The 25060-nt window shown below is 44.1% G+C and overlaps 1 protein-coding gene across 1 annotated transcript in view; it reads right to left on the bottom strand.

The window, feature by feature from the left end:
* STAG2 (stromal antigen 2) overlaps window positions 1-25060 on the bottom strand; it is an 848979-nt gene that overhangs the window by 572819 nt on the left and 251100 nt on the right. The window lies entirely within an intron of this gene.

Below are 25060 nucleotides of genomic sequence, written 5' to 3'. Positions count from 1 at the left end.
ATTAAAGTACAGTTACACACAACACTAATAAAAATTATTTTTAAAATAATTGCACAAAAAAATTATAAGGACAGGTGAAAAGAAAAGAAATTTATGCTTACCTGATAAATTACTTTCTCTTGCGGTGTATCCAGTCCACGGATTCATCCTTACTTGTGGGATATTCTCATTCCCTACAGAAAGTGGCAAAGAGAACACACAGCAGAGCTGTCCATATAGCTCCTCCTCTGGCTCCGCCCCCCAGCCATTCGACCGACGGCTAGGAGAAATAGGAGAAAAAGGAGAAACCATAGGGTGCAGTGGTGACTGTAGTTTAAACAATCATTTTTAACCTGACTTAATTGCCAGGGCGGGCCGTGGACTGGATACACCGCAAGAGAAAGTAATTTATCAGGTAAGCATAAAACATAATTTATGTAAGAACTTACCTGATAAATTCATTTCTTTCATATTAGCAAGAGTCCATGAGCTAGTGACGTATGGGATATACATTCCTACCAGGAGGGGCAAAGTTTCCCAAACCTTAAAATGCCTATAAATACACCCCTCACCACACCCACAATTCAGTTTAACGAATAGCCAAGAAGTGGGGTGATAAGAAAAAAGTGCGAAAGCATATAAAATAAGGAATTGGAATAATTGTGCTTTATACAAAAATCATAACCACCACAAAAAAAGGGCGGGCCTCATGGACTCTTGCTAATATGAAAGAAATTAATTTATCAGGTAAGTTCTTACATAAATTATGTTTTCTTTCATGTAATTAGCAAGAGTCCATGAGATAGTGACGTATGGGATAATGATTACCCAGATGTGGATCTTTCCACACAAGAGTCACTAGAGAGGGAGGGATAAAATAAAGACAGCCAATTCCTGCTGAAAATAATCCACACCCAAAATAAAGTTTAATGAAAAACATAAGCAGAAGATTCAAACTGAAACCGCTGCCTGAAGTACTTTTCTACCAAAAACTGCTTCAGAAGAAGAAAATACATCAAAATGGTAGAATTTAGTAAAAGTATGCAAAGAGGACCAAGTTGCTGCTTTGCAAACCTGATCAATCGAAGCTTCATTCCTAAATGCCCAGGAAGTAGAAACTGACCTAGTAGAATGAGCAGTAATCCTCTGAGGCGGAGTTTTACCCGACTCAACATAGGCAAGATGAATTAAAGATTTCAACCAAGATGCCAAAGAAATGGCAGAAGCTTTCTGGCCTTTTCTAGAACCGGAAAAGATAACAAATAAACTAGAAGTCTTTCGGAAAGACTTAGTAGCTTCAACATAATATTTCAAAGCTCTAACAACATCCAAAGAATGCAACGATTTCTCCTTAGAATTCTTAGGATTAGGGCATAATGAAGGAACCACAATTTCTCTACTAATGTTGTTGGAATTCACAACTTTAGGTAAAAACTCAAAAGAAGTTCGCAACACCGCCTTATCCTGATGAAAATTCAGAAAAGGAGACTCACAAGAAAGAGCAGAAAATTCAGAAACTCTTCTGGCAGAAGAGATTGCCAAAAGGAACAAAAAACTTTCCATGAAAGTAATTTAATGTCCAATGAATGCATAGGTTCAAACGGAGGAGCTTGAAGAGCCCCCAGAACCAAATTCAAACTCCAAGGAGGAGAAATTGACTTAATGACAGGTTTTATACGAACCAAAGGTTGTACAAAACAATGAATATCAGGAAGATTAGCAATCCTTCTGTGAAAAAGAACAGAAAGAGCAGAGATTTGTCTTTCAAGGAACTTGCGGACAAACCTTTATCTAAACCATCCTGAAGAAAAATAAGTCTTCCAGACTCCGAGCCAAGGAAATAGCCATCAAAAACAGAACTTTCCAAGATAAAATTTTAATATCAATGGAATGAAGGGGTTCAAACGGAACTCCTTGAAGAACTTTAAGAACCAAGTTTAAGCTCCACGGAGGAGCAACAGGTTTAAACACAGGCTTAATTCTAACCAAAGCCTGGCAAAATGCCTGAACGTCTGGAACCTCTGCCAGACGCTTGTGCAAAAGAATAGACAGAGCAGAAATCTGTCCCTTTAAGGAACGAGCTGATAATCCTTTGTCCAAGCCCTCTTGGAGAAAAGACAATATTCTAGGAATCCTAACCTTACTCCATGAGTAATTCTTGGATTCACACCAATAAGGATATTTACTCCATATCTTGTGGTAGATTTTCCTGGTAACAGGCTTAAGTGCCTGTATTAAGGTATCAATGACTGACTCTGAGAAGCCACGCTTTGATAGAATCAAGCGTTCAATCTCCAGGCAGTCAGTCTCAGAGAAATTAGATTTGGATGATTGAAAGGACCTTGTATCAGAAGGTCCTGTCTTAGAGGCAGAGTCCATGGTGGAAAGGATGACATGTCCACTAGGTCTGCATGACTTAGAAGACATATCAGTATTCCAAGTTTAATCCATAAAGCTGTTCTAGCTAAAATAGCTAGAGACATATACCTGACATCAACTCTAATGATATCAAAAGATGGTATCACCAATAAAATTATTAGCATGTTATAGAATAATAATAATGCTATAACATTATGATCTGTTACTTGTTGCGCTAAAGCTTCTAACCAAAAAGTTGAAGCTGCAGCAACATCCGCTAAAAATATAGCAAGTCTAAGAAGATTACCTGAACATAAGTAAGCTTTTCTTAGAAAGGATTCAATTTTTCCTATCTAAAGGATCCCTAAATGAATTACTATCTGCCGTAGGAATAGTAGCACATTTAGCAGGAGTAGACACAGCCCCATAACCTTAGGGATTTTGTCCCAAAAAAACTCTAATCTGTCAGATGGCACAGGATATAATTGCTTAAACGTTTAGAAGGAGTAAAAGAATTACCCAAATTATTCCATTCCCTGGAAATTACTTCAGAAATAGCATCAGGGAGATTAAACACTTCTGGAATAACTACAGGAGATTTAAAAACCTTATTTAAACGTTTAGATTTAGAATCAAGAGGACCAGAATCCTCTATTTCTAATGCAATTAATAATTCTTTAAATAAAGAACGAATAAATACCATCTTGAACAAATACAAAGATTTATCAGCATCAACCTCTGAGACAGAAACCTCTGAACCAGAAGAACCATTATCAGTATCAGAATGATGATGTTCATTTAAAAATTCATCTGAAAAAAGAGAAGTTTTAAAAGACTTATGTAAACTAGAAGGAGAAATAACAGACATAGCCTTCTTAATGGATTTAAAAAATAAAATCTCTTATGTTTATCAGGAACACTCTGAAAATTAGATGTTGACGGAACAGCAACAGGTAATGTAACAGTACTAAAGGAAATTTTATCTGCATTAATAAGTTTGTCATGACATGCAATACAAACAACAGCTGGAGAAACAGATACCAAAAATTATAGCAGATACACTTAGCTTGGTAGCTCCAGCAGTAGACAGCGATTTTCCTGTAGTATCTTCTGACTCAGATGCAACGTGAGACATCTTGCAATATGTAAGAGAAAAAACAACATATAAAGCAAAATTGATCAAATTCCTTAAATGACAGTTTCAGGAATGGGAAAAAATGCCAAAGAACAAGCTTCTAGCAACCAGAAGCACTGAAAAAATAAGACTTAAATAATGTGGAGACAAAAGAGACGCCCTTATTTTTTAGCGCCAAATAAGACGCCCACATTATTTGGCGCCTAAATGCTTTTGGCGCCAAAAATGACGCCACATCCGGAACGCCGACATTTTTGGCGCAAAATAACGTCAAAAAATGACGCAACTTCCGGCGACACGTATGACGCCGGAAACGGAAAAGAATTTTTGCGCCAAAAAAGTCCGCGCCAAGAATGACGCAATAAAAACAGAATTTATGTTTACCTGATAAATTACTTTCTCCAACGGTGTGTCCGGTCCACGGCGTCATCCTTACTTGTGGGATATTCTCTTCCCCAACAGGAAATGGCAAAGAGCCCAGCAAAGCTGGTCACATGATCCCTCCTAGGCTCCGCCTACCCCAGTCATTCGACCAACGTTAAGGAGGAATATTTGCATAGGAGAAACCATATGATACCGTGGTGACTGTAGTTAAAGAAAATAAATTATCAGACCTGATTAAAAAACCAGGGCGGGCCGTGGACCGGACACACCGTTGGAGAAAGTAATTTATCAGGTAAACATAAATTCTGTTTTCTCCAACATAGGTGTGTCCGGTCCACGGCGTCATCCTTACTTGTGGGAACCAATACCAAAGCTTTAGGACACGGATGATGGGAGGGAGCAAATCAGGTCACCTAGATGGAAGGCACCACGGCTTGCAAAACCTTTCTCCCAAAAATAGCCTCAGAAGAAGCAAAAGTATCAAACTTGTAAAATTTGGTAAAAGTGTGCAGTGAAGACCAAGTCGCTGCCCTACATATCTGATCAACAGAAGCCTCGTTCTTGAAGGCCCATGTGGAAGCCACAGCCCTAGTGGAATGAGCTGTGATTCTTTCGGGAGGCTGCCGTCCGGCAGTCTCGTAAGCCAATCTGATGATGCTTTTAATCCAAAAAGAGAGAGAGGTAGAAGTTGCTTTTTGACCTCTCCTTTTACCGGAATAAACAACAAACAAGGAAGATGTTTGTCTAAAATCCTTTGTAGCATCTAAATAGAATTTTAGAGCGCGAACAACATCCAAATTGTGCAACAAACGTTCCTTCTTCGAAACTGGTTTCGGACACAGAGAAGGTACGATAATCTCCTGGTTAATGTTTTTGTTAGAAACAACTTTTGGAAGAAAACCAGGTTTAGTGCGTAAAACCACCTTATCTGCATGGAACACCAGATAAGGAGGAGAACACTGCAGAGCAGATAATTCTGAAACTCTTCTAGCAGAAGAAATTGCAACCAAAAACAAAACTTTCCAAGATAATAACTTAATATCAACGGAATGTAAGGGTTCAAACGGAACCCCCTGAAGAACTGAAAGAACTAAGTTGAGACTCCAAGGAGGAGTCAAAGGTTTGTAAACAGGCTTGATTCTAACCAGAGCCTGAACAAAGGCTTGAACATCTGGCACAGCTGCCAGCTTTTTGTGAAGTAACACAGACAAGGCAGAAATCTGTCCCTTCAGGGAACTTGCAGATAATCCTTTTTCCAATCCTTCTTGAAGGAAGGATAGAATCTTAGGAATCTTAACCTTGTCCCAAGGGAATCCTTTAGATTCACACCAACAGATATATTTTTTCCAAATTTTGTGGTAAATCTTTCTAGTTACAGGCTTTCTGGCCTGAACAAGAGTATCGATAACAGAATCTGAGAACCCTCGCTTCGATAAGATCAAGCGTTCAGTCTCCAAGCAGTCAGCTGGAGTGAGACCAGATTCGGATGTTCGAACGGACCTTGAACAAGAAGGTCTCGTCTCAAAGGTAGCCTCCATGGTGGAGCCGATGACATATTCACCAGATCTGCATACCAAGTCCTGCGTGGCCACGCAGGAGCTATCAAGATCACCGACGCCCTTTCCTGATTGATCCTGGCTACCAGCCTGGGGATGAGAGGAAACGGCGGGAATACATAAGCTAGTTTGAAGGTCCAAGGTGCTACTAGTGCATCCACTAGAGCCGCCTTGGGATCCCTGGATCTGGACCCGTAGCAAGGAACCTTGAAGTTCTGACGAGAGGCCATCAGATCCATGTCTGGAATGCCCCACAGTTGAGTGACTTAGGCAAAGATTTCCGGATGGAGTTCCCACTCCCCCGGATGCAATGTCTGACGACTCAGAAAATCCGCTTCCCAATTTTCCACTCCTGGGATGTGGATAGCAGACAGGTGGCAGGAGTGAGACTCCGCCCATAGAATGATTTTGGTCACTTCTTCCATCGCCAGGGAACTCCTTGTTCCCCCCTGATGGTTGATGTACGCAACAGTTGTCATGTTGTCTGATTGAAACCGTATGAACTTGGCCCTCGCTAGCTGAGGCCAAGCCTTGAGAGCATTGAATATCGCTCTCAGTTCCAGAATATTTATCGGTAGAAGAGATTCTTCCCGAGACCAAAGACCCTGAGCTTTCAGGGATCCCCAGACCGCGCCCCAGCCCATCAGACTGGCGTCGGTCGTGACAATGACCCACTCTGGTCTGCGGAAGGTCATCCCTTGTGACAGGTTGTCCAGGGACAGCCACCAACGGAGTGAGTCTCTGGTCCTCTGATTTACTTGTATCCTCGGAGACAAGTTTGTATAGTCCCCATTCCACTGACTGAGCATGCACAGTTGTAATGGTCTTAGATGAATGCGCGCAAAAGGAACTATGTCCATTGCCGCTACCATCAAACCTATCACTTCCATGCACCGCGCTATGGAAGGAAGAGGAACGGAATGAAGTATCCGACAAGAGTCTAGAAGTTTTGTTTTTCTGGCCTCTGTCAGAAAAATCCTCATTTCTAAGGAGTCTATTATTGTTCCCAAGAAGGGAACCCTTGTTGACGGAGATAGAGAACTCTTTTCCACGTTCACTTTCCATCCGTGAGATCTGAGAAAGGCCAGGACGATGTCCGTGTGAGCCTTTGCTTGAGGAAGGGACGACGCTTGAATCAGAATGTCGTCCAAGTAAGGTACTACAGCAATGCCCCTTGGTCTTAGCACAGCTAGAAGGGACCCTAGTACCTTTGTGAAAATCCTTGGAGCAGTGGCTAATCCGAAAGGAAGCGCCACAAACTGGTAATGCTTGTCCAGGAATGCAAACCTTAGGAACCGATGATGTTCCTTGTGGATAGGAATATGTAGATACGCATCCTTTAAATCCACCGTGGTCATGAATTGACCTTCCTGGATGGAAGGAAGAATTGTTCGAATGGTTTCCATTTTGAACGATGGAACCTTGAGAAACTTGTTTAAGATCTTGAGATCTAAGATTGGTCTGAACGTTCCCTCTTTTTTGGGAACTATGAACAGATTGGAGTAGAACCCCATCCCTTGTTCTCCTAATGGAACAGGATGAATCACTCCCATTTTTAACAGGTCTTCTACACAACGTAAGAATGCCTGTCTTTTTATGTGGTCTGAAGACAACTGAGACCTGTGGAACCTCCCCCTTGGGGGAAGCCCCTTGAATTCCAGAAGATAACCTTGGGAGACTATTTCTAGCGCCCAAGGATCCAGAACATCTCTTGCCCAAGCCTGAGCGAAGAGAGAGAGTCTGCCCCCCACCAGATCCGGTCCCGGATCGGGGGCCAACATTTCATGCTGTCTTGGTAGCAGTGGCAGGTTTCTTGGCCTGCTTTCCCTTGTTCCAGCCTTGCATTGGTCTCCAAGCTGGCTTGGCTTGAGAAGTATTACCCTCTTGCTTAGAGGACGTAGCACTTTGGGCTGGTCCATTTCTACGAAAGGGACGAAAATTAGGTTTATTTTTGGCCTTGAAAGGCCGATCCTGAGGAAGGGCGTGGCCCTTACCCCCAGTGATATCAGAGATAATCTCTTTCAAGTCAGGGCCAAACAGCGTTTTCCCCTTGAAAGGAATGTTAAGTAGCTTGTTCTTGGAAGACGCATCAGCTGACCAAGATTTCAACCAAAGCGCTCTGCGCGCCACAATAGCAAACCCAGAATTCTTAGCCGCTAACCTAGCCAATTGCAAAGTGGCGTCTAGGGTGAAAGAATTAGCCAATTTGAGAGCATTGATTCTGTCCATAATCTCCTCATAAGGAGGAGAATCACTATCGACCGCCTTTACCAGCTCATCGAACCAGAAACACGCGGCTGTAGCGACAGGGACAATGCATGAAATTGGTTGTAGAAGGTAACCCTGCTGAACAAACATCTTTTTAAGTAAACCTTCTAATTTTTTATCCATAGGATCTTTGAAAGCACAACTATCTTCTATGGGTATAGTGGTGCGTTTGTTTAAAGTGGAAACCGCTCCCTCGACCTTGGGGACTGTCTGCCATAAGTCCTTTCTGGGGTCGACCATAGGAAACAATTTTTTAAATATGGGGGGAGGGACGAAAGGAATACCGGGCCTTTCCCATTCTTTATTTACAATGTCCGCCACCCGCTTGGGTATAGGAAAAGCTTCTGGGAGCCCCGGGACCTCTAGGAACTTGTCCATTTTACATAGTTTCTCTGGGATGACCAACTTGTCACAATCATCCAGAGTGGATAATACCTCCTTAAGCAGAATGCGGAGATGTTCCAACTTAAATTTAAACGTAATCACATCAGGTTCAGCTTGTTGAGAAATGTTCCCTGAATCAGTAATTTCTCCCTCAGACAAAACCTCCCTGGCCCCCTCAGACTGGTTTAGGGGCCCTTCAGAACCATTATTATCAGCGTCGTCATGCTCTTCAGTATCTAAAACAGAGCAGTCGCGCTTACGCTGATAAGTGTGCATTTTGGCTAAAATGTTTTTGACAGAATTATCCATTACAGCCGTTAATTGTTGCATAGTAAGGAGTATTGGCGCGCTAGATGTACTAGGGGCCTCCTGAGTGGGCAAGACTCGTGTAGACGAAGGAGGGAATGATGCAGTACCATGCTTACTCCCCTCACTTGAGGAATCATCTTGGGCATCATTGTCATTGTCACATAAATCACATTTATTTAAATGAGAAGGAACTCTGGCTTCCCCACATTCAGAACACAGTCTATCTGGTAGTTCAGACATGTTAAACAGGCATAAACTTGATAACAAAGTACAAAAAACGTTTTAAAATAAAACCGTTAGTGTCACTTTAAATTTTAAACTGAACACACTTTATTACTGCAATTGCGAAAAAATATGAAGGAATTGTTCAAAATTCACCAAAATTTCACCACAGTGTCTTAAAGCCTTAAAAGTATTGCACACCAAATTTGGAAGCTTTAACCCTTAAAATAACGGAACCGGAGCCGTTTTTAACTTTAACCCCTTTACAGTCCCTGGTATCTGCTTTGCTGAGACCCAACCAAGCCCAAAGGGGAATACGATACCAAATGACGCCTTCAGAAAGTCTTTTCTATGTATCAGAGCTCCTCACACATGCGACTGCATGTCATGCCTCTCAAAAACAAGTGCGCAACACCGGCGCGAAAATGAGGCTCTGCCTATGATTTGGGAAAGCCCCTAAGAATAAGGTGTCTAAAACAGTGCCTGCCGATATAATCTTATCAAAATACCCAGATTAAATGATTCCTCAAGGCTAAATATGTGTTAATAATGAATCGATTTAGCCCAGAAAAAAGTCTACAGTCTTAATAAGCCCTTGTGAAGCCCTTATTTACAATCTTAATAAACATGGCTTACCAGATCCCATAGGGAAAATGACAGCTTCCAGCATTACATCGTCTTGTTAGAATGTGTCATACCTCAAGCAGCAAGAGACTGCTCACTGTTCCCCCAACTGAAGTTAATTCCTCTCAACAGTCCTGTGTGGAACAGCCATGGATTTTAGTAACGGTTGCTAAAATCATTTTCCTCATACAAACAGAAATCTTCATCTCTTTTCTGTTTCTGAGTAAATAGTACATACCAGCACTATTTTAAAATAACAAACTCTTGATTGAATAATAAAAACTACAGTTAAACACTAAAAAACTCTAAGCCATCTCCGTGGAGATGTTGCCTGTACAACGGCAAAGAGAATGACTGGGGTAGGCGGAGCCTAGGAGGGATCATGTGACCAGCTTTGCTGGGCTCTTTGCCATTTCCTGTTGGGGAAGAGAATATCCCACAAGTAAGGATGACGCCGTGGACCGGACACACCTATGTTGGAGAAATGAAGCATTTTCAGCCCCCGCGAGCCTAACAGCCCACAGGAAAAACAGAGTCAAATTTTTGAAGGTAAGAAAAAAATGATTAATTCAAATGCATTATCCCAAATATGAAACTGACTGTCTGAAAATAAGGAAAGTTGAACATTCTGAGTCAAGGCAAATAAATGTTTGAATACATATATTTAGAACTTTATAAACAAAGTGCCCAACCATAGCTTAGAGTGTCACAGAAAATAAGATTTACTTACCCCAGGACACTCATCTACATGTTTGTAGAAAGCCAAACCAGTACTGAAACGAGAATCAGCAGAGGTAATGGTATATATAAGAGTATATCGTCGATCTGAAAAGGGAGGTAAGAGATGAATCTCTACGACCGATAACAGAGAACCTATGAAATAGACCCCGTAGAAGGAGATCACTGCATTCAAATAGGCAATACTCTCCTCACATCCCTCTGACATTCACTGCACGCTGAGAGGAAAACCGGGCTCCAACTTGCTGCGGAGCGCATATCAACGTAGAATCTAGCACAAACTTACTTCACCACCTCCATCGGAGGCAAAGTTTGTAAAACTGAATTGTGGGTGTGGTGAGGGGTGTATTTATAGGTATTTTAAGGTTTGGAAAACTTTGCCCCTCCTGGTAGGAATGTATATCCCATACGTCACTAGCTCATGGACTCTTGCTAATTACATGAAAGAAAGGATGACATGTCCACTAGGTCTGCATACCAAGTCCTGCGTGGCCACGCAGGTGCTATCAGAATCACCGATGCTCTCTCCTGTTTGATTTTGGCAATCAGTCGAGGGAGCAGAGGAAACGGTGGAAACACATAAGCCAGGTTGAAGAACCAAGGCGCTGCTAGAGCATCTATCAGCGTCGCTTCTGGGTCCCTGGATCTGGATCCGTAACAAGGGAGCTTGGCGTTCTGGCGAGACGCCATGAGATCCAACTCTGGTTTGCCCAAACGATGAATCAATTGAGCAAACACCTCCGGATGGAAAGTCTGACGACTTAGAAAATCCGCCTCCCAGTTCTCCACGCCTGGGATATGGATTGCTGACAGGTGGCAAGAGTGGGACTCTGCCCAGAGAATTATTTTTGAGACTTCTAACATCGCTAGGGAACTCCTGGTTCCCCCTTGATGGTTGATGTAAGCCACAGTCGTGATGTTGTCCGACTGAAATCTGATGAACCTCAGTGTTGCTAACTGAGGCCAAGCCAGAAGATCATTGAATATCGCTCTTAAATCCAGAATATTTAATGGAAGGAGTTTCTCCTCCTGAGTCCACGATCCCTGTGCCTTCAGGGAGTTCCAGACTGCACCCCAACCTAGAAGGCTGGCATCTGTTGTTACAATTGTCCAATCTGGCCTGCGAAACGTCATACCCTTGGACAGATGGACCCGAGACAACCACCAAAGAAGAGAATCTCTGGTCTCTTGATCCAGATTTAGCAGAGGGGACAAATCTGTGTAATCCCCATTCCTCTGACTCAGTATGCATAATTGCAGCGGTCTGAGATGTAGGCGCGCAAATGGCACTATGTCCATTGCCGCTACCATTAAGCCGATTACCTCCATACACTGAGCCACCGAAGGGCACGGAATGGAGTGAAGAACACGGCAAGCATTTAGAAGTTTTGATAACCTGGACTCCGTCAGGTAAATTTTCATTTCTACAGAATCTATAAGAGTCCCTAAGAAGGAGACTCTTGTGAGTGGGGATAGAGAACTCTTTTCCTCGTTCACTTTCCACCCGTGCAATCTCAGAAATGCCAGAACTATCTCTGTATGAGACTTGGCAATTTGAAAGCTTGACGCCTGTATCAGGAGCCACCACTATGCCTCGCGGTCTTAGAACCGCCAGAAGTGAGCCCAGAACCTTCGTAAAGATTCTCGGGGCTGTAGCCAACCCGAAGGGAAGAGCTACAAATTGGTAATGCCTGCCTAGAAAGGCAAACCTTAGGAACCGATGATGATCTTTGTGAATCGGTATGTGAAGGTAGGCATCCTTTAAGTCCACTGTGGTCATGTACTGACCCTCTTGGATCATGGGTAGGATGGTCCGAATAGTTTCCATTTTGAAAGATGGAACTCTGAGGAATTTGTTTAAGATCTTTAGATCCAAAATGGTCTGAAGGTTCCCTCTTTTTTGGGAACCACAAACAGATTTGAATAAAAACCCTGTCCTTGTTCCGTCCGCGGAACTGGATGGATCACTCCCATTACTAGGAGGTCTTGCACACAGCGTAGGAATGCCTCTTTCTTTATCTGATTTGCAGATAACCTTGAAAGATGAAATCTCCCTTGTGGAGGGGAAGCTTTGAAGTCCAGAAGATATCCCTGAGATATGATCTCCAACGCCCAGGGATCCTGAACATCTCTTGCCCACGCCTGGGCAAAGAGAAAAAGTCTGCACCCTACTGGATCTGTCGCCAGATAGGGGGCCGTACCTTCATGCTGTCTTAGAGGCAGCAGCAGGCTTTCTGGCCTGCTTGCCTTTGTTCCAGGACTGGTTAGGTTTCCAGGCCTGCTTAGATTGAGCAAAAGTTCCCTCTTGTCTTGAAGCGGAGGAAGTTGATGCTGCACCTGCCTTGGAATTTCGAAAGGCACGAAAATTAGACTGTTTGGCCTTTGATTTGGCCCTGTCCTGAGGAAGGGTATGACCCTTACCTCCAGTAATGTCAGCAATAATTTCTTTCAAACCAGGCCCGAATAAGGTCTGCCCCTTGAAAGGAATGTTGAGTAATTTAGACTTTGAAGTCACATCAGCTGACCAGGATTTGAGCCATTTAAGCGATAGCGCCCTACGCGCCTGTATGGCGAATCCGGAATTCTTAGCCGTTAGTTTAGTCAAATGAACAATGGCATCAGAAACAAATGAGTTAGCTAGCTTAACAGTTCTAAGCTTGTCAACAATTTCAGTCAATGGAGCTGTATGGATGGCCTCTTCCAGGGCCTCAAACCAGAATGCCGCCGCCGCAGCAGTGACAGGCGCAATGCATGCAAGGGGCTGTAAAATAAAACCTTGTTGAATAAACATTTTCTTAAAGTAACCCTCTAATTTTTTATCCATTGGATCTGAAAAAGCACAACTGTCCTCAACCGGGATAGTGGTACGCTTTGCTAAAGTAGAAACTGCTCCCTCCACCTTAGGGACAGTCTGCCATAAGTCCTGTGTAGTGGCATCTATTGGAAACATTTTTCTAAATATAGGAGGTGGGGAAAAGGGCACACCGGGCCTATCCCACTCCTTACTAATAATTTCTGTAAGCCTTTTAGGTATTGGAAAAACATCAGTACTCACCGGCACTGCATAGTATTTATCCAGCCTACACAATTTCTCTGGCACTGCAATTGTGTCACAGTCATTCAGAGCAGCTAATACCTCCCCAAGCAATACACGGAGGTTCTCGAGCTTAAATTTAAAATTAGAAATCTCTGAATCAGGCTCCCCGAATCAGAGACGTCACCCACAGACTGAAGCTCTCCGTCCTCAGGTTCTGCATATTGTGACGCAGTATCAGACATGGCTCTTACAGCATCTACGCGCTCTGTATCTCGTCTAACCCCAGAGCTATCGCGCTTGCCTCTCAATTCAGGCAATCTGGATAATACCTCTGACAGGGTATTATTCATGATTGCAGCCATGTCCTGCAAAGTAATCGCTATGGGCGTCCCTGATGTACTTGGCGCCATAGGCGAAGGGTCCGACACGTGGGGAGAGCTAGTCGGCATAACTTCCCCCTCGACAGACCCCTCTGGTGACAATTCTTTTATAGATAAAGACTGATCTTTACTGTTTAAGGTGAAATCAATACATTTAGTACACATTCTCCTATGGGGCTCCACCATGGCTTTTAAACATAATGAACAAGTATCCTCTGTTTCAGACATGTTTGTACAGACTAGCAATGAGACTAGCAATCTTGGAAAACACTTTAAAGCAAGTTAACAAGCAATATAAAAAAACGTTACTGTGCCTTTAAGAGAAACAAATTGACAAAATTTGAAATAACAGTGAAAAAAGGCAGTTACACTAACAAAATTTTTACAGTGTATGTAACAAGTCAGCAGAGCATTGCACCCACTTGTAAATGGATGATTAACCCCTTAATAACAAAAACAGAATAATAAATGACAAAAACGTTTTTTAAACACAGTCACAACAACTGCCACAGTCTACTGTGATTGTTACCCTCCTCAAACACGGCTTTGAAGCCCTTTGAGCCCTTCAGAGATGTCCTGTATCATGCAGAGGGAAGCTGAATGTCTCTGTCAGTATTTTTAGCTGCACAGAAAAGCACTAAAATAGGCCCTTCCCACTCATATTGCAACAGTGGAAAGCTTCAGGAAACTGTCTCTAGGCAGAAATCAAACCAGCCATGTGGAAAAAAACTAGGCCCCAATAAGTTTTGTCACCAAACATATATAAAAACGATTAACATGCCAGCAAACGTTTTATATTACATTTTTATAAGAGTATGCATCTCTATTAATAAGCCTGATACCAGTAGCTATCACTGCATTTAAGGCTTTACTTACATTAATCCGGTATAAGCAGCATTTTCTAGCAAATTCCATCCCTAGAAAAATATTAACTGCACATACCTTATTGCAGGAAAACCTGCACGCCATTCCCTCTCTGAAGTTACCTCACTCCTCAGAATATGTGAGAACAGCCATGGATCTTAGTTACTTCTGCTAAGATCATAGAAAATGCAGGCAGATTCTTCTTCTAAATACTGCCTGAGATAAACAGCACACTCTGGTACCATTTAAAAATAACAAACTTTTGATTGAAGAAATAAACTAAGTATAAAACACCACTCTCCTCTTACGACCTCCATCTTTGTTGAGGGTTGCAAGAGAATGACGGGGTATGGCAGTTAGGGGAGGAGCTATATAGCAGCTCTGCTGTGGGTGATCCTCTTGCAACTTCCTGTTGGGAAGGAGAATATCCCATAAGTAATGGATGATCCGTGGACTGGATACACTTAACAAGAGAAATACCCAGTCTGAAGCAATCAGACCTCACGGGGATAAGAACCCGGGAAACCTGGAGAACGGGTACAGGACTCACTCGTAATTCATAGCCCAAAGGGAAGTAAACAACCTTAGCCAGAGGTCAACACTCCCCCAGCAAGGTACTAGGCCAAGACAAAGTCATGCAATTTCTCTAGAGCACAAAGGGAAATTAAAACGAGAACACCCGAAAGAGAGTAGAATAAAGGCTAGTCTCCATAATCCTTTCAGATTAACATTTCAGAGGACCACACTCAAGGGAGAAGAATGCAAAGCATCCCGAACCCAAGAAGAAAAACATCCCCGAAGCAAAAAGCTTGGAAAGAGAGACCACACCTCCTATCGCCCCTGATATGGAGACGACTAACTCCCGATGGTAGACAGAGCCTCACGGCCTTCACTTTCTAATTAAGTGGCCAAGGCCGCCACAAAAACGGACGAAGTCCAGAAAGTCTAGACTCAAAAGAAGAGAACCTCTAAAAGGAATAAGTCCTAAAAGGACACTTCCAAAGAGACCATGAAAAGCAAAAACGTAAGAACGGCGGTTTGAAGTACCTAAATCCTCCAAGCCTCCCACCCACAACTGGAAGGAACACTAGTTCCCGAAAAATTCGGAAGCGTCTGAGCATGTCGCCACGGATCTCAATGGAGTCCCGGCCCACTAGATTGAATGGCGAATGAGGACTGAACCAATCCCCCATGCCCCTAAGCAACCACGGAACCTCAAGTCCTCTCAGGATGCTAGTTGAAGCTTGTAAAACAAGACAATCACACAATCATATTGTGATCACTAGGTGCCCTCACCAGACCAACTGGACATAAAAAGGTGCCACGTGTCTGAACTAGGCATCAAAGAAAGAAGGATTTGTACCCAGTCAGGACCAGTCTGAAACCAAGGGCTCCAGCACTGTCAAGGCCACTAGAGTCTCCCCCGATGATGGAGGGATAAAGAACAGTCAGACAGACATGTCAACAAAACAAAATCATGAGTATCAAATCCATAGAGGAAAGTTCTCGAAGTAAACATCACACCACCACATGAGCTTTAAACCAAATAAAAATCATCCTCACTGGATGAAAATAAAAGATAAGGCAACCCGTAGGTTATCGCCCAGGAAGAACGGACTAACCCGCAGAACCAGCCCAACAGGGGTCCGAGACTTTCAAGCTCAGAACTGGAAAAGGATACACAAATAAAGACTAAGACGATTACTTTATCCCTTTATGTCTATGTATGCAAGCCAGTCGAAGAGTAAGACTCATAATCCCCAGACACATTAAAAGTGGGATCCTACAGCAATGCCAAAAACATGCCATAGTAGGACACGAAGGCACGACAGTCTTTAACGAAAGGCGCAACATAGCTCTGCCGGGACAAAAGGAAACACAGGCCCCAAAAGGTTGACCCCTGAGCCCTCAGGGGCAGTCGTTCCCCTGGAAGGCAGAACTGGACCAGACGACCCCAGGACTGACAAGCCCCGGTTAATGAAATACGGACAATATGGTAAGCACACTCCTGGGAGGTGCAGATGCATCAGCGCCAAAGATATGGCCAAGCGGTATCGTGACGTAACCTCCGGTGGGAACAGGACACACTCCCTAGAAAGGATACTTAGTGTTTCGGTAACCTGCATGCGTAGTAAGAGTTGATGGTAGGGATCTCGTCTCGTGAGAAATAGAATCCCCAGAGACGGATGGCTCAGTGGGCGCCCGATTCCCCGATCCCGAGTGACAGAGCACTATAAAACGGCATTCGGAACATAACTGATGGGCATGTATCATCCGGGCCAATTCATATTCTTCTCAAGAAGTAGAGTCTGAATCAAAGACATCCGTCTCCAAGAATCCTCCATAATTGGGACACTGCCGCCTCCAGAGAACCAGACACCAGCGGATCAGTATTTCTTGGTCGCCACGTGGTCAGGAAAACGGAAATGGGGACAGAAGGTAAACCAAACAGTCCATGTAAAAGCGCGCCCGACCAAAAATTCCGCGTCACTAGACATAGGCCACTATGTTCCAAAATAGCCATGAGCCGAAGCAACACTATACAGTAGCAGACAGAACACATAACATGATTATAAACCCCCCTGTTCAATAATTCCCCTCAGGAGATAAAAGCTTGATGATTCCTAGATACAAAAAGGAGCCTCACTGAGACCCTATGTTAAAGTTATCCTCGAAAGGTTGTAGCCCCTCACGGATAAACAGTTGAAATTACAATACATTCATGATGAAAGTAAAATGAAACGATCTTACCGGAATCTACGCTGTGGAACAGGAACACGGCCCTTTAAGTGTGACAGATAGTAACATCGCCTCTGCCATGGACTTGAAAGAAAAAAGCAGGCAGCGAAACTCGTCAACGCTGATTGCTTGTGGAGCTATTAATATGAGTCGGGATGGTTTTGCAGAAAACAAAATTTATGCTTACCTGATAAATTTATTTCTCTTGTGGTGTATCCAGTCCACGGGTTCATCCATTACTTGTGGGATATTCTCCTTCCCAACAGGAAGTTGCAAGAGGACACCCACAGCAGAGCTGTCTATAAAGCTCCTCCCCTAACTGCCACCCCCAGTCATTCGACCGAAGACAAGCAAGAAAAAGGAGAAACTATAGGGTGCAGTGGTGACTGTACTTTAAAAATAAAAAACACCTGCCTTAAAATGACAGGGCGGGCCGTGGACTGGATACACCACAAGAGAAATAAATTTATCAGGTAAGCATACATTTTGTTTTCTCTTGTAAAGGTGTATCCAGTCCACGGGTTCATCCATTACTTGTGGGATACCAATACCAAAGCTTTAGGACACGAATGAAGGGAGGGACAAGGCAGGAACTTAAACGGAAGGCACCACTGCCTGTAAGACCTTTCTCCCAAAAATAGCCTCCGAGGAAGTAAAAGTATCGAATTTGTAGAATTTAGAAAAGGTATGAAGCGAAGACCAAGTCGCCGCCTTACAAATCTGTTAAACAGAGGCCTCATGTTTAAAAGCCCATGTGGAAGCTACTGCTCTAGTAGAATGAGCTGTAATTCTTTCAGGAGGCTGCTGGCCAGCAGTCTCATAAGCTAAGCAAATTGGATTAAGCTTCGTAGCCAAAAAGAAAGAGAAGTTGCCGAAGCCTTTTTAGCCTCTCCTCTGTCCAGAGTAGACAACAAACAAAGCAGATGTTTGACGAAAATCCTTCGTAGCTTGTAAATAAAACTTTAAAGCACGAACTACATCAAGATTGTGTAATAGACGTTCCTTCTTTGAAGAAGGATTAGGACAGAATGAAGGAACAATAACAATCTCCTGATTGATATTCTTATTAGATACCACCTTAGGAAGAAACCCAGGTTTGGTACTTAAAACTATCTTATCTGAATGGAAAATCAGATAAGGGGAATCACACTGTAAAGCAGATAACTCCGAAACTCTTCGAGCCGAGGAGATAGCTACTAAAAACAGAACTTTCCAAGATGAAAGTTTAATATCTATGGAATGCAAAGGTTCAAACGGAACCCCTTGAAGAACTTTCAGAACTAAATTTAAACTCCATGGCGGAGCGACAGGTTTAAACACAGGCTTGATTCTAACCAAAGCCTGTCAAAACGCCTGAACGTCTGGAACCTCAGCCAGATGTTTGTGCAAAAGAATAGACAGAGCAGAAATCTGTCCCTTTCAGGAACTAGCTGACAATCCCTTCTCCAATCCTTCTTGGAGAAAGGATAATATCCTAGGAATCCTGACTTTACTCCATGAGTAACCCTTGGATTCACACCAATGAAGATATTTACACCATATCTTATGATAGATTTTCCTGGTGACAGGCTTTCGAGCCTGAATTAAGGTATTAATGACCGACTCGGAAAAACCACGCTTTGATAAAATCAAGCGTTCAATCTCCAAGCAGTCAGACAAAGAGAAATTAGATTTGGATGTTTGAAGGGACCTTGAAGTAGAAGGTCCTGCCTCAGCGGCAGAGTCCATGGTGGAAAGGATGACATGTCCACCAGACCTGCGTACAAAGTCCTGCGTGGCTACACAGGAGCTATCAAAAACACTGAAGCTCTCTCCTGCTTGATCTTGGCAATCAAACGAGGGAGCAGAGAAAATGGTGGAAACACATAAGCCAGGCTGAAGGACCAGAGCGCTGCTAGAGCATCTATCAGCGCTGCCTGGGGATCCCTTGACCTGGACCTGTAACAAGGAAGCTTGGCGTTCTGACGAGACGCCATGAGATAAAGTTCTGGTTTGCCCATAGTTGAATCAGCTGAGCAAATGCCTCCAGATGGAGCTCCCACTCCCACGGATGACAAGTCTGCCGACTTAGAAAATCCGCCTCCCAGTTCTCTACTCCTGGGATATGGATAGCTGAGAGATGGCAAGAGTGAACCTCTGCTTATAGAATTATCTTGGAAACCTCCAACATTGCCAGGGGGCTTCTTGTTCCACCCTGATGGTTGATATAGGCTACAGTCGTGATGTTGTCCGACTGAAATCTGATGAACCTGACCACAGCTAGCTGAGGCCAAGCCTGAAGAGCATTGAATATCGCTCTTAGTTCCAGAATGTTTATCGGAAGGATGGCTTCCTCCTGAGTCCACGAACCCTGAGCCTTCAGGGAGTTCCAGACTGCGCCCCAGCCCAGAAGGCTGGCATCTGCCGTCACTATAGTCCATTCTGGCCTGCGGAAACTCATGCCCCTGGACAGATGGACCCGAGATAGCCACCAGAGAAGAGAATCCCTGGTCTCTTGATCCAGATTTATCCGAGGAGACAAATCTGTGTAGTCCCCATTCCACTGATTGAGCATGCAAAGTTGCAGTGGTCTGAGATGTAGGCGGGCAAAGGGAACTATGTCCATTGCCGCTACCATTAGGCCGATTACTTCCATACACTGAGCCACTGACGGCCGAGAAGTGGAATGAAGAGCACGGCAGGAAGTTAGAAGCTTTGACAACCTGACCTCTTGTCAGAAAAATTTTCCTTTCTACTGAATCTATCAGAGTTCCTAGGAAGGAAACTCTTGTGAGAGGGGAGAGAGAACTCTTTTCTTCGTTCACCTTCCACCCGTGAGACCTCAGGAATGCCAGAACAATGTCCGTATGGGACTTGGCGATTTGAAAAGTCGACGCCTGTATCAGAATGTCGTCTAGGTAAGGAGCCACCGCTATGCCTCGTGGCCTTAGAACCGCCAGTAGGGACCCTTGAACCTTCGTAAAGATTCTTGGTGCCGTGGCTAACCCGAAGGAAAGAGCAACAAACTGGTAATGCCTGTCTAGGAAGGCGAACCTGAGGAACTGATGATGATCTCTGTGTATCGGAATGTGGAGATAAGCATCCTTTAAGTCCACGGTAGTCATACATTAACCCTCCTGGATCATAGGTAGGATGGTTCGAATAGTCTCCATCTTGAAGGATGGGACCCTGAGAAATTTGTTTAGGATCTTGAGATCCAAGATTGGTCTGAAAGTTCCCTCTTTTTTGGGAACTATAAACAGATTTGAATAGAAGCCCTGCCCCTGCTCCTCCCTTGGAACTGGGTGGATCACTCCCATAACCAGTAGGTCTTGAACACAACGTAAGAATGCCTCTCTCTTTATCTGGTTTGCAGATAATTGTGAGAGATGAAATCTCCCTTTTGGAGATGAAGCTTTGAAGTCCAGAAGATATCCCTGGGAAACAATTTCCAGAGCCCAGGGATCCTGGATGTCTCTTGCCCAAGCCTGGGCGAAGAGAGAAAGTCTGCCCCCAACTAGATCCGGTCCCGGATCGGGGGCTACTCCTTCATGCTGTCTTAGAGGCAGCAGCAGGTTTCTTGGCCTGCTTCCCCTTGTTCCAAGCCTGGTTAGGTCTCCAGACTGGTTTGGACTGGGCAAAATTTCCCTCTTGTTTTGCATTAGAGGAAGCTGAAGCTGCGCCACTCTTGAAGTTTCGAAAGAAACGAAAATTAGTCTGTTTGGTCCTTAACTTGTTGGACCTATCCTGAGGAAGGGTGTGACCTTTTCCTCCAGTAATATCAGAAATGATCTCCTTCAGTCCAGGCCCGAATAGGGTCTGCCCTTTGAAGGGGATGTTGAGAAGCTTAGACTTTGAAGTAACGTCAGCTGACCAGGATTTAAGCCATAGCGCCCTACGCGCCTGAATGGCAAAACCTGAATTCTTAGCCGTTAGCTTGGTTAAATGAAAAATATAATTTATGCTTACCTGATAAATTCATTTCTCCTGTAGTGTAGTCAGTCCACGGGTCATCCATTACTTATGGGATTATATCTCCTCCCTAACAGGAAGTGCAAGAGGATCACCCAAGCAGAGCTGCTATATAGCTCCTCCTCTCTACGTCATACCCAGTCATTCGACCGAAACCAAACGAGAAAGGAGAAAACTACAGGGTGCAGTGGTGACTGGAGTTTAATTTAAAATTTAGACCTGCCGTAAAAAACAGGGCGGGCCGTGGACTGACTACACTACAGGAGAAATGAATTTATCAGGTAAGCATAAATTATATTTTCTCCTGTTAAGTGTAGTCAGTCCACGGGTCATCCATTACTTATGGGATACCAATACCAAAGCTAAAAGTACACGGATGACGGGAGGGACAGGCAGGATCTTTACACGGAAGGAACCACTGCCTGTAGAACCTTTCTCCCAAAAACAGCCCCCGAAGAAGCAAAAGTGTCAAATTTGTAAAATTTTGAAAAAGTGTGAAGTGAAGACCAAGTTGCAGCCTTGCAAATCTGTTCAACAGAGGCCTCATTCTTAAAGGCCCAAGTGGAAGCCACAGCTCTAGTAGAATGAGCCGTAATCCTTTCAGGAGGCTGCTGTCCAGCAGTCTCATAGGCTAAACGTATTATGCTACGAAGCCAAAAAGAGAGAGAGGTAGCCGAAGCTTTTTGACCTCTCCTCTGTCCAGAATAAACGACAAACAGGGAAGAAGTTTGACGAAAATCTTTAGTTGCCTGCAAATAAAATTTCAGGGCACGGACGACGTCCAGATTGTGCAGAAGTCGTTCCTTCTTTGAAGAAGGGTTAGGGCACAATGATGGAACAACAATCTCTTGATTGATATTCTTGTTAGTGACTACCTTAGGTAAGAACCCAGGTTTAGTACGCAGAACTACCTTGTCTGAATGAAAAATCAGATAAGGAGAATCACAATGTAAGGCCGATAACTCAGAGACTCTTCGAGCCGAGGAAATAGCCATTAAAAACAGAACTTTCCAAGATAACAGTTTGATATCAATGGAATGAAGGGGTTCAAACGGAACACCTTGCAGAACGTTAAGAACTAAGTTTAAGCTCCACAGCGGAGCAACAGTCTTAAACACAGGCTTAATCCTAGCCAAAGCCTGACAAAAAGCCTGAACGTCTGGAACTTCTGCCAGACGTTTGTGTAAAAGGATAGACAGAGCTGAAATCTGTCCCTTTAACGAACTAGCATATAGACCCTTTTCTAAACCTTCTTGTAGAAAAGACAATATCCTAGGAATCCTAACCTTACTCCATGAGTAACTCTTGGATTCGAACCAATATAAGTATTTACGCCATATTTTATGGTAAATTTTCCTGGTAACAGGTTTCCTAGCCTGTATTAAGGTATCAATCACTGACTCCGAGAATCCCCGCTTTGATAGAATCAAGCGTTCAATCTCCATGCAGTCAGCCTCAGAGAAATTAGATTTGGATGTTTGAAAGGACCCTGAATCAGAAGGTCCTGTCTCAGAGGCAGAGACCATGGTGGACAGGACGACATGTCCACTAGATCTGCATACCAGGTCCTGCATGGCCACGCAGGCGCTATTAGAATCATTGATGCTCTCTCCTGTTTGATCCTGGCAATCAATCGAGGAAGCATCGGGAAGGGTGGAAACACATAAGCCATGTTGAAGACCCAAGGTGCTGTCAGAGCATCTATCAGTACCGCTCCCGGGTCCCTGGACCTGGATCCGTAACAAGGAAGCTTGGCGTTCTGGCGAGATGCCATGAGATCCAGATCTGGTTTGCCCCAATGATGAAGCAGTTGGGCAAACACCTCCGGATGAAGTTCCCACTCCCCCGGATGAAAGGTCTGGCGACTTAGAAAATCCGCCTCCCAGTTCTCCACGCCTGGGATGTGGATCGCTGACAGGTGGCAAGAGTGAGACTCTGCCCAGCGAATTATCTTTGAGACTTCCATCATCGCTAGGGAACTCCTTGTTCCTCCTTGATGGTTGATGTAAGCCACAGTCGTGATGTTGTCCGACTGAAACCTGATGAACCCCAGAGTTGCTAACTGAGGCCAAGCCAGAAGAGCATTGAAAATTGCTCTTAATTCCAGAATGTTTATTGGAAGGAGTCTCTCCTCCTGAGTCCATGATCCCTGAGCCTTCAGGGAATTCCAGACTGCGCCCCAACCTAGAAGGCTGGCTTCTGTTGTTACAATCGTCCAATCTGGCCTGCGGAAGGGCATCCCCTTGGACAGATGTGGCCGAGAAAGCCACCATAGAAGAGAATCTCTGGTCTCTTGATCCAGATTTAGCAGAGGGGACAAATCTGAGTAATCCCCATTCCACTGACTTAGCATGCACAATTGCAGCGGTCTAAGATGCAGGCGCGCAAAAGGTACTATGTCCATTGCCGCTACCATTAAGCCGATTACCTCCATGCACTGAGCCACTGACGGGTGTTGAATGGAATGAAGGACACGGCAAGCATTTAGAAGTTTTGATAACCTGTCCTCCGTCAGGTAAATTTCCATTTCTACAGAATCTATAAGAGTCCCTAAGAAGGGAACTCTTGTGAGTGGCAATAGAGAACTCTTTTCTACGTTCACCTTCCACCCATGCGACCTTAGAAATGCCAGAACTAACTCTGTATGAGACTTGGCAGTTTGGAAACTTGACGCTTGTATCAGAATGTCGTCTAGGTACGGAGCTACCGCTATGCCTCGCGGTCTTAGTACCGCCAGAAGAGAGCCCAGAACCTTTGTAAAGATTCTTGGAGCCGTAGCTAACCCGAAGGGAAGAGCTACAAACTGGTAATGCCTGTTTAGGAAGGCAAATCTTAGATACCGGTAATGATCCTTGTGAATCGGTATGTGAAGGTAGGCATCCTTTAGATCCACTGTGGTCATGTACTGACCCTCTTGGATCATGGGTAAGATGGTTCGATTAGTTTCCATTTTGAACGATGGAACTCTTAGGAATTTGTTTAGGATCTTTAAGTCCAAGATTGGTCTGAAGGTTCCCTCTTTTTTGGGAACCACAAACAGATTTGAATAGAACCCTTGTCCGTGTTCCGACCGCGGAACTGGGTGGATCACTCCCATTAGTAAGAGGTCTTGTACACAGCGTAGAAACGCCTCTTTCTTTATCTGGTTTGCTGATAACCTTGAAAGATGAAATCTCCCTTGTGGAGGAGAAGCTTTGAAGTCCAGAAGATATCCCTGAGATATGATTTCCAACGCCCAGGGATCCTGCACATCTCTTGCCCAAGCCTGGGCGAAGAGAGAAAGTCTGCCCCCCACTAGATCAGTTTCCGGATCGGGGGCCCTCATTTCATGCTGTCTTAGGGGCAGCAGCAGGTTTTCTGGCCTGCTTGCCCTTGTTCCAGGACTGGTTAGGTTTCCAGCCCTGTCTGTAGCGAGCAACAGTTCCTTCCTGTCTTGGAGCGGAGGAAGTTGATGCTGCTCCTGCCTTGAAGTTACGAAAGGCACGAAAATTAGATTGTTTAGCCTTTGGTTTGGCCCTGTCTTGAGGCAGGGCATGGCCCTTACCTCCAGTAATGTCAGCGATAATTTCTTTCAAACCGGGCCCGAATAATGTCTGCCCTTTGAAAGGAATATTAAGCAATTTAGATTTAGAAGTCACATCAGCTGACCAGGATTTAAGCCACAGCGCTCTACGTGCTTGAATGGCGAATCCGGAGTTCTTAGCCGTAAGTTTGGTTAAGTGTACTACGGCATCAGAAATAAATGAATTAGCTAGCTTAAGGGCTTTAAGCTTGTTTATAATCTCATCCAATGGAGCTGTGTCAAGGGTCTCTTCCAGAGACTCAAACCAGAATGCCGCCGAAGCAGTGACAGGCGCAATGCATGCAAGGGGTTGTAATATAAAACCTTGTTGAACAAACATTTTCTTAAGGTAACCCTCTAACTTTTTATCCATTGGATCTGAAAAAGCACAGCTATCCTCCACCGGGATAGTGGTGCGCTTAGCCAGAGTAGAAACTGCTCCCTCCACCTTAGGGACCGTCTGCCATAAGTCCCGTGTGGTGGCGTCTATTGGAAACATTTTTCTAAATATAGGAGGGGGTGAAAAAGGCACACCGGGTCTATCCCACTCCTTGTTAACAATTTCTGTAA

Source organism: Bombina bombina, chromosome 1, assembly GCF_027579735.1.
Source record: "Bombina bombina isolate aBomBom1 chromosome 1, aBomBom1.pri, whole genome shotgun sequence".
Taxonomy (NCBI): Eukaryota; Metazoa; Chordata; class Amphibia; order Anura; family Bombinatoridae; genus Bombina; species Bombina bombina.
Note: the sequence above shows the minus strand (reverse complement) of the source record. Positions and strands in the feature narration are given on the sequence as shown.